The sequence below is a fragment of the Bos mutus genome, chromosome 8 (genome assembly GCF_027580195.1).
Source record: "Bos mutus isolate GX-2022 chromosome 8, NWIPB_WYAK_1.1, whole genome shotgun sequence".
NCBI lineage: Eukaryota > Metazoa > Chordata > Mammalia > Artiodactyla > Bovidae > Bos > Bos mutus.
The window spans coordinates 68,278,152-68,293,867 of record NC_091624.1 but is presented as its reverse complement, the minus strand read 5'-3'; the positions used below and the strand labels follow the sequence as shown (position 1 = coordinate 68,293,867).

Sequence of the window (15,716 nt, the reverse complement as noted above, 5' to 3'; positions counted from 1 at the left end):
TGGTCCCCAGATCATCAGCAGCAGCAGCATCACCTGGGAACTTGTCTCAGACAAATCCCTGACCTCCTGAATCAGCAAGTCTGGGGACGGGGTCCAGCAATCTGCGATTTTTAAAAAATGTTTATTGGAGTATAGTTGCTTTACAATGTGTTAATTTCTGCTGTATAGCAAAGTGAATGTATGTATACACATATATATAGTCCTTCTTTTTTGGATTTCCTTCCCATTTAGTTCACTCCAGAGCATTGAGTAGACTTCCCTTTGCTATACAGTAGGTTCTCATTTGGAGAAGGCAATGGCACCCCACTCCAGTACTCTTGCCTGGAAAATCCCATGGATGGAGGATCCCATGGATGGAGGAGCCTGGTAGGCTGCAGTCCATGGGGTCGCTAGTAGTCGGACACGACTGAGTGACTTCACTTTCACTTTTCACTTTCATGCATTGGAGAAGGAAATGGCAACCCACTCCAGTGTTCTTGCCTGGAGAGTCCCAGGGACGGGGGAGCCTGGTGGGCTGCCGTCTATGGGGTCGCACAGAGTCGGACACGACTGACGCGACTTAGCAGCAGCTGCAGCAGCAGCAGGTTCTCATTAGTTATCTGTTTTATACATAGTATCAGTAGTGTATCTATGTCAGTCTCACTCTTCCAATTCATCCCCCTTCTCCCACTTGGTGTTCATATATTTGTTCTCTCTGTTTGTATCTCTATTTCTGCTTTGCAAATAGATTCATCTGTAGTAGTTTTCCAGAATCCACATATATATGGTAATGGCAACCCACTCCAGTACTCTTGCCTGGAAAATCCCATGGATGGAGAAGCCTGGTAGGCTGCAGTCCACGGGGTCGCTAAGAGTCGGACATGACTGAGCGACTTCACTTTCACTTTTCACTTTCATGCATTGGAGAAGGAAATGGCAACCCACTCCAGTGTTCTTGCCTGGAGAATCCCAGGGATGGGGGAGCCTGGTGGGCTGCTGTCTTTGGGGTCACACAGAGCCGGACACGACTGAAGCGACTTAGCAGCAGCATATGGTATTTGTTCTTCTCTTTCTTACTTCCTTCATCCTATATGACAGCATCTAGGTCCAATCCATGTCTCTGCATACAGCAAAAATTTCATTTCCTTTTTAGGGCTGAATAATATTCCATTATATATATGAACCACATCTTCTTTATCTGTTCCTACTGATGGGCACTTAGGTTGTTTCCATGTCCTCGCTATTGTAAACAATGCTGCAATAAACAGTAGGCCCCATGTATCTTTTGGAATTATGGTTTTCTCTAGGTATATGCCCTGGAGTGGGATTGCTGGGTCATATGGCAGTCCTTTTTTAGCTTTTTAAGGAATCCCCATACTATTCTCCATATATTAAAATTCAGATTGCAACCCTCTTACACTGTTGGTAGCAATCTGAGTTTTTAGATCCCTAAGGGGATCAGATGAGCATTACTATCTGAGAATCATTGCTATAAATGATATTTTTAAAATAATCATTCACTGAGATTATACGTGGGTTTAATTTCCATTATAACCACTTAGAGTAATTTACTGATCTTCCCAAATTCCTATAAAATAAATTCAAAGGGAAGCTCTGAATTTACCAAAAGTTCAGGGTAAAAGTAATAAATGTCAAATTTACCAACAGTTCCTATTTCTTTTTTATTATGTGGTCTCTAGAAAAAAATCCTCACTATAGTTAAGAAAATACTTCATTACATTAATCAAATTTACTGAATCCTCTATACTTCTCTGGTTCCCCAATACATGAGTTGACTCCCAATTACTGCCCAAAACAAACTTGACCCTGAAACCAGAATTGCATGGGGCTTCAGAGCAAGGGCCTGAGTTCCTCTCAGATGTCACTTTCCACCTGGGTGCTCCCAAAAAACTCAGTCACTTTAAGCCTCAAATTTCCCAAATGTGAAAAATGAAAATTACGGTATGATCTTCATCATGGGGAAGTAGTCAAAATAAAAAACATTTAAAACATATAGCCTGGCAAAAAGCAGCTCTCAACACACAATAGTAATTTTATCATTATCAGCTAACAGAACTATTCAATATTAAATACTTCTGAACATGCTTAATTCTTAAAGTAGAAGATGTAAACATCTAAATAATTTCCTACGGGAAAGCACCTGAAAGGTGATTTTTTTAAAATAAAGACAACAAAGTTACAATAGCATTTCATTCCTAACAAAGGATCCCATGATAGAAAAACAGCTCATTCTGTAATAGAAGGAATGTACGCAGTATCTAACCGCAAATACCCTGATCAAGAGAAAACATTTCAAAATATTTTCTTTAAAGATCTCTAAGCTGTTACAGGGGGTAAAGCCAAGGCATAGTACAGACGTGAGCAGATTAGTCAAGAATGTGATTGGATGAATTAATGAAATTACATTTTGGCACGGCTGAAGTAGAAGGCTGGCAAAATTCCAGGTTTCTGCTGGTTCATTCAAATGAGTACTCCCCCTTTCTTTTTGCAGCTGATAACTTAATATTAAAACAGATTTTTTACTGTAATTAAAAAATCAGTGCACGCTCAGTTGCGTCAGTCATATTCAACTCTTTGCAACCCCATGGACTGTATCCCATCAAGCTCCTCTGTCCATGGGATTTCCCAGGCAAGAATACTGGAGTGGGTTGCCATTTCCTGCTCCAGGGGATCTTCCTGACCCACAGATCAAACTCACGTCTCCTATATTTGCAGGTGGGTTCTTTAGAAGCCAAGTGTTTCAGAGGAAAAGCATGTCTAATCTTGAGTAGCTTTTATTTTACTTAGTACTTTGACCTCTATCTCTGTTATTAAGATTCACCTATTGTTTTCTTCCTGTCTGTCCTTGTTTTTTGGTGTCTTTTCCTTGTCCAGTTGTATAAAAGGGTAATTCTCTCTTTACAGAATGAGCTGGGAAACTTTTTTTTTTTTCTCATATTCCAAAACATTTTTAGAGCACAGAAATTGTTTCTTGATAGTTTCATGGAAATGCCCCGCAGACCATCTGGGCCTGTTTTCAGGCAGTCTTAACCTTTGCTGATGCCACGTTGATGCACAGCTGGAACACAGACCCCTACAAGTTATCTTCCTTTTCTCTTAGGCAGTTCTCTGTCAAAAGAAATGTTACCTAAGAATCTTTTAAGTATGTTCTTGGATGACATGAACATCATTACCAAATATCATTTAACAAGCAATGATGATGTCTTTATCTTCCTGGTATCAACTAGGAACTGCCACCCTGTTCATGTTAGGTTCATCTACTTCCTTCAGTTCTCTACTCTGCTCTCCTCTCTAGCCTCTCATCCTCTTTCCAGCTTTCCTTTACTCTCTCCCACTCAACTTTCTCAAGATGTGAAACATGGCACTCACGCAGAAAGATGTCTGGATTTAAAGTGAAGACTTGCAGAGCTACATTACTTTGGAGAAACTGTTAAATATATGGCAGGAGATTATTCTGGAGTATGGGAATAGGGGAAAGGGGGCTAAAGAAAGCTAAAAGACAGTTCAGGGAAAGAATGGGGGGAAAAAAAAAAAGGTGGATAAAATGGAAGTGTTGGGGAAGAGAAGGTTACAGGGCCTTTTCCTTACAACTAAACCTCTCCCTGCCATAACCCCAGGACCTACAGTTGACCTACAGCTTGTATGTCCTCTCAGGCTGCCAGCCATTGCCTCTCACTTCTAAGACAATATAATTCTGTAAAGGAGTCCAGGTTATTTTCTATTCAGGGTTTTTTGAGAAGATGGCTTATGTGTTCTTGCTGCTCAGTGTGAAGATATATACTGTTAAAGATCTGCATTCAGGCTTATGCACAGATATGGAGAGGAAAGGGTGGCTTGCACCATCTTTTTAAAATAATGAGTGGTTTTTGGTAATAAACACCCTAATGGCTACCATAAAACCTAGTTAAAGACCAGAGCTTCTCTTTAGAATTATCAATATCTAAAAGATACTACATATTACAAACCTCTGGATGAACCAACCAACGGATTATCAACTTATTTATCCCACCTGCACTGTTTTTTCCCCCCCATAGGCAATTGTTATTCTGAGTATCTGCATCTAATCCAGTGGTACTGAGACCACGGACATACCAGACATGCCCACATCAGAAAGCAAGTCCTTCTTTTGTGTCCTTAACTGCACAGTACTGTATAGAGTACATTAGTACAGTACCTTTATTTCAAGCCCAGGATGTCCGGAAACATGTGTAAAAAGCAGCAGCATACAGCCGAATGTTAGTTGGGTACTAAGGCTAACTTTGTTGGACTCATGAACAAATTGGACTCACAAGTGTACTCTCAGAATGGAACTCATTCATATGTAGGAGACATCCTAACGAGACAAGTCTACAACTCAGAAAAGGGCCATCATCTGCTACCATGATCTTGTACCTATAGCCTCCAGAACTGTGTGAAATATATTTCTGTCATTCACAAAAAAGAAAAAAAAAGAAAGCAAGTCTTTGCTACAAAAGGCCTCAGTTATTGTGGAGGGAAAAGACCAAAACCCACCAAGGTGGTTTTCCCTAGGGAACCTCTTGACCCCCCCCCCCCCAGGACTCTGTGCATACAATCACCCAACTCCAATTAAGGACTGTTCTGCCCTTTAGAAGCTATCAGAAGATGAAAGCAGCCCCAGGAAGAACCCTGTTCCCTTCCTTCAGACAGACAATAGGCAGCCACCTGCTCGGGGATTTATTCACCAACTTCCGAGTTCCTATGTCATAGAGTCACCACAGCTTGTGCCCCAGAGGACAGGGAGAAGAAAGAAACAAACAAGCCAGGTGGCTGGGGCAGAAGGAGAAGTCAAACCCCTACAGTGCAGCCTGGGGCTTGTGAAAGCCAGGATGCTCCCCATCTCAAGCTGTGTGCTGAGACAGATGTTTGAGTGGTAATAGGAGAAGGAAAAACAAGTTTTTTATTCTAAAGGAGAAACGGACAAACATGAAACAGAGCCTGCCTTGAAACACTGTGGGGCTTTCCTCTATCAAGCTAGCTCAATTCTGCCACAAACACCGTGGCAATTTTCTTCACTAATACACTTTAAATGAACTAAGTCAGCCACAGAATGAGGCGTTATCACTATGTACTCAGTAAAGCACGCTTTTCCCACAGGACTGAGTGGAGCGTTAGGAAGGCAACTGGCCTGTAGTCACACCTGCAGGAAGTTGGGGGAAGAGCTTGCAGAATAGTTTTAACAGGGCATTCTCCAGTCCCTCTATAAGGTTTTGGAATAACACTCCTGGACGAACTATTAAAGTAATAGAGAAGAAATAAAATCAGAAGAAAAGATAAAACACCCAAAACTCACATATGCCTCCTTCCTCTCTGCTGTCCTACGGAAGAAATACAAAAAATCTTGGGGGAAAAAAAAAAAAACTTCTTTGGAATTAGTGATGGAATTAAAATGAAAAAAATTAATTTTACACAATTAATTTATATAGTCTTATCTATAACTTCATGCAATGTCTAATTTTTAACCAGACTATGAAATCCCTGCCATTTATATATTCATACTCACTTCCCTCTTATTTTTATTGTATAAATATAAAATGTTCATTATGAAACTTTAAAAAATCCCAATCAGAAAGAAATTTCAAATTATAATGCCAAAAGAAATTTTACCACTGTTAATACTTTAGGATATCCATTATATTTATTTTTATGCAAATGTATATATATAAATACATGTGAGTTAATTGGTGGGGTATATTTGTTTATAAAAATTTCTTCATACTACATCTATTGGATTATTTCTCATAATGTCTGTCTGTTTAGATAAATATAGATTTGTTCACTTTTCTTCTCCAACATTCTCGGGAAATATCTTTGCTATTTATTATGAAAGTTGTCACAGAAAGCAAGCAGAGGCATCTATACCTGCTGCCGAGGGTTTAACAGCCAAAGAAGTACCAAGTTCACCTGCAATGATCACAAAGTCAGGGATCCACCATATATCATTCACAAAGCTTTGGAAAGCACTCCTGGGTTAATAACTAAATAACATAAAGATCATGAACTCCTTATTGCCAAATTCAGACTTAAATTGAAGAAAGTAGGGAAAATCACTAGACCATTCAGGTATGACCTAAATCAAATCCCTTACAATTATACAGTGGAATACAGAAATAGATTTAAGGGACTAGATCTGATAGGCAGAATGCCTGATGAACTATGGATGGAGGTTTGTGGCATTGTACAGGAGACAGGGATCAAGACCATCCCCAAGAAAAAGAAATGCAAAACAGCAAAATGGCTGTCTGAGGAGGCCTTATAAATAGCTGTGAAAAGAAGAGAAGCAAAAAGCAAAGGAGAAAAGGAAAGATATACACATTTGAATCCAGAGTTCCAAAGAACAGCAAGGAGAGATAAGAAAGTCTTCCTCAGTGATCAATGCAAAGAAATAGAGGAAAACAATAGAATGGGAAAGACTAAAGGTTTCTTCAAGAAAATTAGAGATACCAAGAGAACATTTCGTGCAAAGATGGGCTCAATAAAGGACAGAAATGGTATGGACCTAACAGAAGCAGAAGATAGTAAGAGGTGGCAAGAATACACAGAAGAACTGTACATAAAAGATCTTCACGACCCAGATAATCATGATGGTGTGATCACTCACCTAGAGCCAGACATCCAGGAATGTGAAGTCAAATGGGCCTTAGGAAGCATCACTATGAACAAAGCTAGTGGAGGTGATGGAATTCCAGTTGAGCTATTTCAAATCCTGAAAGAGGATGCTGTGAAAGTGTTGCACTGAACATGCCAGCAAATTTGGAAAACTCAGCAGTGGCCACAGGACTGGAAAAGGTCAGTTTTCATCCCAATCGCAAAGAAAGGCAATGCCAAAGAATGCTCAAACTACCGCACAATTGCACTCATCTCACACACTAGTAAAGTAATGCTCAAAATTCTCCAAGCCAGGCTTCAGCAATACGTGAACCGAGAACTTCCAGGTGTTCAAGCTGATTTTAGAAAAGGCAGAGGAACCAGAGATCAAATTGCTAACATCCCCCAGATCATTGAAAAGCAAAAGAGTTCCAGAAAAACATCTATTTCTGCTTTATTGACTGTGCCAAAGCCTTTGACTGCCGGGATCACAATAAACTGTGGAAAATTCTGAAAGAGATGGGAATACCAGACTACCTGAACTGCCTCTTGAGAAATCTGTATGCAGGTCAGGAAGTAACAGTTAGAACTGGACATGGAACAACAGACTGGTTCCAAATAGGAAAAGGAGTACGTCAAGGCTGTATATCATCACCCTGCTTATTTAAACTTAAATGCAGAGTACATCATGAGAAGCGCTGGGCTGGAGGAAGCACAAGCTGGAATCAAGATTGCCAGGAGAAATGTCAATAACGATATGCAGATGACACCACCCTTATGGCAGAAAGTGAAGAATAACTAAAGAGCCTCTTGATGAAAGTGAAAGAGGAGAGTGAAAAATTTGCTTAAAGTTCAACATTCAGAAAACTAAGATCATGGCAACCGGTCCCATCACTTCACAGAAAATAGATGCGGAAACAGTGGAAACAGTGGCTGACTTTATTTTTTGGAGCCCCAAAATCACTGCAGATGGTGATTGCAGCCATGAAATTAAGAGACGCTTACTCCTTGGAAGGAAAGTTATGACCAACTGAGACAGCATATTAAAAAGCAAAGACATTACTTTGCCAATAAAGGTTTGTCTAGTCAAGGTTATGGTTTTTCCAGTGGTCATGTATGGATGTGAGAGTTGGACTATATATAAAGAAAGCTGAGACCCAAAGAATTGATGCTTTTGAACTGTGGTGTTGGAGAAGACTCTTGAGACTCCCTTGGACTGAAAGGAGATCCAACTAGTCTATCCTAGAGGAGATCAGTCCTGAGTATTCATTGGAAGAACTGATGTTGAAGCTGAAACTCCAACACTTTGGCCGCCTGATGCGAAGAGCTGACTCATTGGAAAAGACCCTGATGCTGGGAAAGATTGAAGGCAGGAGGAGAAGGGAATGACAGAGGATGAGATGGTTGTATGGCATCACCGACTCAATGGACATGAGTTTGAGTAGACTCTGGGAGTTGGTGATGGACAGGGAGGCCTGGCATGCTGTGGTCCATGGGGTTGTGAAGAGTCGTACACGACTGACCAACTGAACTGAACTTAACATAGAGAAGGAGCTGGCATTCTTTCCCAGAGAATCTTCTGCTGGTTGTCTGAACTGAAAAAAACTTCCCCAATAATCATTTTCACTGAGGCTCGCAATATGGTAGAAAGACTACTGATATTATGAAGGTATAAGGCTTCCCTGCTGGCTCAGATGGTAAAGAATCCACGTGCAATGCAGGAGACCTGGGCTTAATCCCTAGGTTGGGAAGATTCCCTGGAGAATGGAATGGCAACCTGCTCTGCCTAGAGAATTCCATGGACAGATGAGCCTGGTAGGCTCCAGTCCATGGCATCACAAAGAGTCAGACATGACTGAGCAACTAACACAGGGATTATCTTAATTGCTTTTCCTTATTTATCCATAAAAATATTCTTTCCTCCATCAAAATACCAATGACATTTTTCACAGTACAAGTAATTCTAAATTTTACAAGGAAATATAAAAGACCCCAAAGAGCCAAAACCATCTTAAGAAGAACAAAGCTGGAGAGATCACAATCCCTGGTTTAAAACTATATACTATAAAGCTACAGGCATCAAAAACAATACGGTACTGACACAAAGTGTCACAGAGACACAGATCAGTGATACAGAACAGAGAGCCCAGAAATGAGCCCACACTTATATGGGCAATTAACCTACAACAAAGGAGCCGGGAATATACAATGGGGAAAGGATAGCCTCTTCAATAAATGGTGTTGGCAGAACTGGACAGCTACCTGCAAAGGAATCGAACTGGACTACTTTCTCATACCACCATCTATAGAAATAAACTCAAAATGGATTAAAGACCTACATGTAAGATCTGAACTCACAAAATTTGTAGAAGAAAAAATAGGCAATCTGCTCTCTGACTGCAGTTTTAGCAGTTTTTGTTTGGATACATTTCCTTAGGCAAGGGCGGGGTGGAGGGGGGGGAGAAAATAAATAAATGGGACTACATGAAACTAAAAAGCTTTTGCTTAGTAAAGCAAACTGTCAATAAAATGAAAAGCCAACTTGAATGAGAGAAGAAATTTGTCAAGAATATATCTGACAGGGGATTAATGTCTAAAATATACAAAAAACTTGGCATCAAAAAAAAAAGAACCCAACTGATAAATGAACAGAAGTTCTGGACAGACCTTTTTTTCAAAAGAAAACATACAGCTGCCCAACAGACATGTGGAAAGATGCTCAACAACACTAATATCAGTGAAATACAAATCAAAATCACAAGGAGCTATCACCTCACACCTGCCAGAATGACTATTATCAAAAAGACAACAAATAATGTGTTGGAGAAGATGTAGAGAAAAAAGAATCCTTGTGAATTGTTAATGGAAATAACTTCCCTGGTGGCTCAGACGGTAAAGTGTCTGCCTGAAATGCGGGAGACCTGGGTTCGATTCCTGGATCAGGAAGATCCCCTGGAGAAGGAAATGGCATCCACTGCAGCAGTCTTGCCTGGAAAATCCCATGGACAGAGGAGCCTGATAGGCTACAGTCCATGGGGTCGCAAAGAGTCGGACACGAGTGACTTCACTTCACTTCACTTCACTTTAACCACTATGGAAAACACTAATTCCTCAAAACCTTAAAAACAAAAATACCACATGACCTAGCAATTCAACTCTTGGATATTTATCCAAAGAAAATAAGAACACTATAGAAAAGATGTATACATCACTATGTTCACTGCAGCATTATTTTACCATTGCCAAGATACGGAAGCAACCTAAGTGCCCATCAATAGATGAATGGATAAAAAGGATGTGGAATGTATATATACAATGGAATTTTGCTCAACCATAAAAAAGAATGAAATCCTGCCATCTGCCACAAGATGGATGGACTTAAGAGGGTATTATGCTAAATGCAATAAGTCAGAGAAAGACAAAAATTGTGTGATCTCAATTATATGTGGAATTTAAAAAACGAAACAAATGAACAAACTTAACTAAACAAAAAGAGTCACAGATACAGAGAACAAACATGTGGTTGCCAGAGGAAAGTAGTGGAGAGGGAGATTAAGAGGTACATACTTTCAGTTACAAAATAAATGAGTCACAGGTATAAAATGTACAGTGTAGGGAATATAGTATATAATATCATAATATCTTTGTATGGTAACAGATCATTAGACATATGGTGATCATTTTGAAAAGTAAAGAAATGTGAAGTCACTATGTTGTACACCAGGAACTAGCATGTGAATTATACTTCAACAGCAAACAAATTCACCAAAAGAGATCAGGCTTGTGACTACCAGAGGTGGGGTTGGGGGTTGGGGGGTGTGTGGGGAGGAGGCTGGATGAAGGTAGTCAAAAGGTATGAAATTCCAGTTATAAGATAAATAAGTAGGAGGGATATAATGTACAACATGATAAATATAATTAACTCTGCTGTGCATTATATATGAAAGCTGTTAACAGAGTAAATCCTAAGAGTTCTCATCACAAGGAAATATACATTTTTTTCCTATTTCTTTAATGTATCTATGTGAGATGACAGATGTTCACTAACCTTACTGTGATAATCATTTCATCATTTATATAGGTCAAATCATTATGCTATGTATCTTAAATATATAAAATTCTGTGTGTCAATTATATCTCAAGAAAACTGAAAGTATTTAAAAAATTCTCTCAAGAAATTATAACAAATTTTTAGTACCTTAATAAAAGAATTTGGCAAAATCAAAGATACATGAGAAATAGTTTTCTTAACTATACATAACCACATGCTATTGAAGTTATGAAGATAGATTATGAATTTCATAGTATGCTGCTGCTGCTATGTCATAGTGTGGAGAACTTTAAAAACAGGATAAATGTTTATCAATATTTCCTACAGTTCTGACTAGGGAAAAAATTTAAAAATGTGAAGTGATCTCGAACTGTTAATCTTAACTATACGACCAGAGTTTGCCATATTGGAAATAAGATTTACATCAATATTCTTTAGCCTAAAACTTCCCACTTTCTCCCCACCACCACTTTGCCCTTTCACAATATTGTAGACTTCGTTAGGCTATAAATGCAGATATAAGAAAAGCATGGTTTACCATTTATATATGGCATTCACCATACAGTAAGAGAATTTTATCATTAGCCTTATCTTTTTAAATTATATGAAAAATCAATTTTACAGGGAGGGGCCTAAAATAAGCCTCTACATATAATAATTAATTCAGAAGCAACATGTCCACAACCAAGACATATCTTGCATTCAACATGGCAGTTCATTTTAATTCACCTCCGCTACCAGTATTTTAAAATTAAGATGTTTCCTGTTCTTAACCCTTATATTCTCACGGTCTTGCACACTCTTTGCCAAAACTTAATATTAAGCTTGTTTTCATTCTTCCAAGGGCTTTAGAATCACCCACTTTTGCAGGGTAAAATATTTCTGAAAACGGAAAAGGTAATTTAGTTCATCAAACTTACCCAGGATTCCCCAAGGCTGTTCTGTGAATTCAAATGCTTTCCCATTGACAACACGTTACAGTAGATTTTCTTGTTCATTGGACCCAGGACACTGGCAGCCTCAGGTTAGAGGGGCTCACAACATTTAGCCAGCAACCTTTTTGTACTGAGTAAAACACAGATTATCAAATGAGCAGCCTACATGTCTGAGGGACTCAGGCTGCAATCTGAGAAGGCTGAAAAAGGACACCGAGAGAGAGCTGCTAATTAATTCTTCTCCTCATCAGCCAGCCCCAAATGCTTCAGACAGCAACTGGTCTGGGAACACAGTTTTGACATCGTCAAGATAATGACTTGATTTGTTCCCAAAACGCTGGAAGAGCTGCCGCAACCCTATCTGGTGAGAACCATTTGTACTCTTTTCTTCCCAAAGCCAGAACCAAGTCTTGCTTCTAAAGACAAGAAACACTTCCTGTCTTTTCTTCAAGCTTGACAGTCAATGGGCTGACTGACAGTGCATTAAAGCTTTATCAACCTGACACTGAATTATGGGCTACTTTAGATTAGCTAAAGCAATATCCGTCCCTGGGTTGCCAAAACAGAATTTCCTGACCAACGGTATTAAAATACAGACATCTTACAATGTGCCAGGAAACAGAATTTAGGACACAAGGTTACCTCACATTAGAGTATTTATTAGGGGGTGGGTGGTGGATAGTGAAAATGACTAAAGAAAAAAAAAAAAGCCGGTGAAAAGCTACAGTGTGCTAAACAGCAGCATCCCTGGCCTCTGCCTACTGGGCGATAGTCCCTCCCATCCCTCCAGGTTCAACTGTAACAACCAAAAATATCTTCGAGGGCCCCATGCACAAGGGGTGCAGTTTGCATACTAAACACAGGCACCAGCTACGGCTGTATATAGGAACTGACGTCTCACTCATCACCCACTCGGGACTGCCTCCACCCACAGGGGCACAGTTTTTCCCAAAGGCCTCAAAGGCTCCACCCATACCAGCAGAAGCACTGTATCAACACATGCTGTTTCTCCTTTCTCACTTCCCACCCACTCCTCCACCCTCTCTGCTCCGGGCCCAGCAGCCATCAAGCTTCTCAAACTGTTCCTGCTGCCAAAGCCATCACATACGACCCACTTCTTGTGGCTCCACAGGATCAGACACCAGTAACTATGCCTTCCTTGAAGTGCACTCTTGAGGGCTTCCTCTGACCTTCCTGACCATCCCTCCAGAGTCTCCTTTGCAGGCTGCCCTTCAGGGTTTAGCCCTCAGCCCTCTCCTCCCCACCCAACCCAGTGGTCATTACCTCACAGCTGCAACGACAATCCATATGGGGGAGATTCACAGAATGCAACTCACTGTGCTCTTCCTCTTTTTCCTGAACTTTAAATTCATATTTAAGCTGACATCTCCCTTTTGATGTCCTATAGCCCCCAGAACTCAATCCAAACTCACTGTCCTCCAGCACAAACCTCCTAGGAGTCATCTCACCTGGTAGCAGCTGGTTTTCTCAGAAGGCTGGGCACTGTACTTCACTCTTCCTCCCCAGTCACCTCTGAAACCTCCACTCTGCCCATCCTGCTCCCACCCCTTGGCCCCTGCCCTTGCCCAGACTAAGACTTCTCCTACCTGGGTATCACTACAGGTGACTCAGTTCTCTGGCCATCCTCACATCCCCCAAGCCGGAGGGAACTTTCCAACCTGTCCTTCTAGTTACATCATTCAACAGCTTAAAACTCTATAATAATTTGCCACTCTTGAGATAGATTTCAATTTCTTAACATGGTCTGCCAGGCCCTTTATAACCTGTCTCCCCATGCCACACCCTCCCATACCCAACTATACCCTCCAATCTGAAATCACAAACTAAACTCACTTTGCTTCTGAAATACAGGATGTTCTCCCCCTCTAGCTGGAACAGCTTCTTGCCCAAGTCCACCACTTCACCTGGCTAACCCCACCTCACCCAACAGGTTTCCACTTAAACTCCTCTGACCCCCACGTCCCACTAAAGTTTCTGGTTTCAAGTGCCCGTGATAGCCTGTTCTTCCCCTATCAGAGCACTGACTCTGCTTATTTGCCTGATTGCCCAACTAAACATGCTGTTCCTCTTCTTTTCACCACTCACCAGCTTCAACCTCGCTTAGTCCTCCCATACAGTATTGGCTGGTCCCTCTGTTAATTGCTAATCTCAAATCTGTTATGACTCATCATCAAAGGTGAATATAAGTAGTAAAATTACAGAATGCCCCTCTCTGTACCAGAAACTATAGTGATAAACACACATATATGAAATGGAACTAATCCTCAAGGGGGGAAAAAAAAACACATCAAAGTGGGCAAACAGCGTAATACGAAATGTTCTGTTTACCAAGCAATAGATCTACAAATGCAAATAAATAAAGGCAGCTTGAAAAAACAGGTGGTTAAGAGATGTGAAATGGAGAAATCATCAGGATGAAGCAGAGAGAGTCTGTAGCCTCCTTCTAGAGAGAAGGATTTGGACTTAGATTTTGAAGGTGGTGAAGGGCAAACTGACAGGCATAGAAATTAACTAAAGAAATGTCAACTTTTGCAACCATCCCAACTCTGTAAAATCAGCTGGCTATATCATGTTATAAACTGCCCCATGCTAGTTTCTGGTAGCACTGAGAGCACGATATGGGATAGTCACTCTCTGGTGGCCTGAGAACTGTAAGGCACAGAGATCTGTGCTGATTCTCCCTCCATAAAAGCAGCAGTGAGTTCAACTTTCTCAAATACCCTGCTGCTGCTAAGTCACTTCAGTTGTGTCCGACTCTGTGCAACCCCATAGACGGCAGCCCACCAGGCTCCCCCATCCCTGGGATTCTCCTGGCAAGAACACTGGAGTGGGTTGCCATTGCCTTCTCCAATGTATGAAAGTGAAAAGTGAAAGTGAAGTCACTCAGTCGTGTCCAACTCTTTGCGACCCCATGGGCTGCAGCCTACCAGGCTCCTCCGTCCATGGGATTTTCCAGGCAAGAGTACTAGAGTGGGGTGCCATTGCCTTCTCCGTCTCGAATACACAATTGGACAGAAATACTAATAAATAGGTTGGGTAAAAATTTACTTCTTGTTACCTCTCATAAAATTTACATACGTGACATTTTAAAATTGGAAAATTTTCAAACAATAACCTTTACATATCATTTATGAAGTCAAAGTGAAAGTGTTAGTTGTTCAGTTGTGTCCAAATCTATCATGACCCCGCGGATTGTAGCTGGCCAAGATCCTCCATCCATGGAATTCTCAAGGCAAGAATACTGGAGTAGGTAGCCATTCCCTTCTCCTGGGGATCTTCCCTACCCAGGGACTGAACCTACATCTCTGGCATTGCAGGTAGTTTCTTTACCATCTGGGCCACCAGGGAAGCCCCACTTAAGAAGTTAGATGTCTTACAAACATGCTTTCATATGATTATTATGGCCATCTTCTGAGAGAAGCAGTATTATTCCCACTTTACAAATGGGAGAGCTGAGGCTGTGATCAGAACAGACAGAATTCTCTTAAATCGGACCCCAAACCCTATGTTCTAAGCTGACTCTCAACATAAGTAACTGAGCAAGAAGTAGCTTTTGCCAAATAGCAACTGATGGCAGAAATCCACCTGTTTGAAAAGGAACCTTTACAGTTATCTATAAGTCAGCAATGTTCCAACTCAAACTAGTTTCTGTCAGTTTAGTTTTTTAAATGGCTGTAGTCTGAGGCAAAACGTGCCTCTTAGGTACTTTTCAGACTCTTTTGTCAATCACGGAGTAACCTTTACTGAAAAGCTTTAAGTTCTCCTCCTTCCCAGAGGGCTGAGAAAAACCCAGAACACTTAAGAATTTGTGTCACTCTTAAATATGCAACTTTAAAAAAAAGAGAGAGGTCCTAGGCTCCTTGGACTTTGAATGGCCTCCTGGTAAGTTGCCTAGGAGAAGACCACATCTATCGAGCAGGTATTACATGCCAAACACGTTGCAACACCGTCTTTCTAAAATTCAGAAACTCTAAATTGGGTACTACTGTTACTTCCATTTTATAGATGGGGAAGCAGAGGCTGAGAAGACCAGAGCCTGTGTTCTTTCCACTCTCTACATCACGCAGGCTTTGCCACTACCTGGCAAACACTGCTCTCAACAG

At 40.8% G+C, this 15,716-nt stretch overlaps 1 protein-coding gene across 4 annotated transcripts in view; it reads right to left on the bottom strand.

Annotated features, from left to right (window-relative positions):
- Positions 1–15,716, bottom strand: part of KANK1 (KN motif and ankyrin repeat domains 1) — a 214,971-nt gene that overhangs the window by 167,379 nt on the left and 31,876 nt on the right. The window contains exon 1 of one of the 4 annotated variants that reach the window (XM_070375809.1): positions 13,200–13,338. The exons of 2 other annotated variants lie outside the window; for them this stretch is intronic. The gene's annotated coding sequence lies outside the window, so the exon portion shown is untranslated. Of the gene's footprint in view, positions 1–11,577; positions 11,730–13,199; positions 13,339–15,716 lie in introns of those variants that run through there. One more of the 4 variants, XM_070375811.1, reaches the window with a different exon arrangement.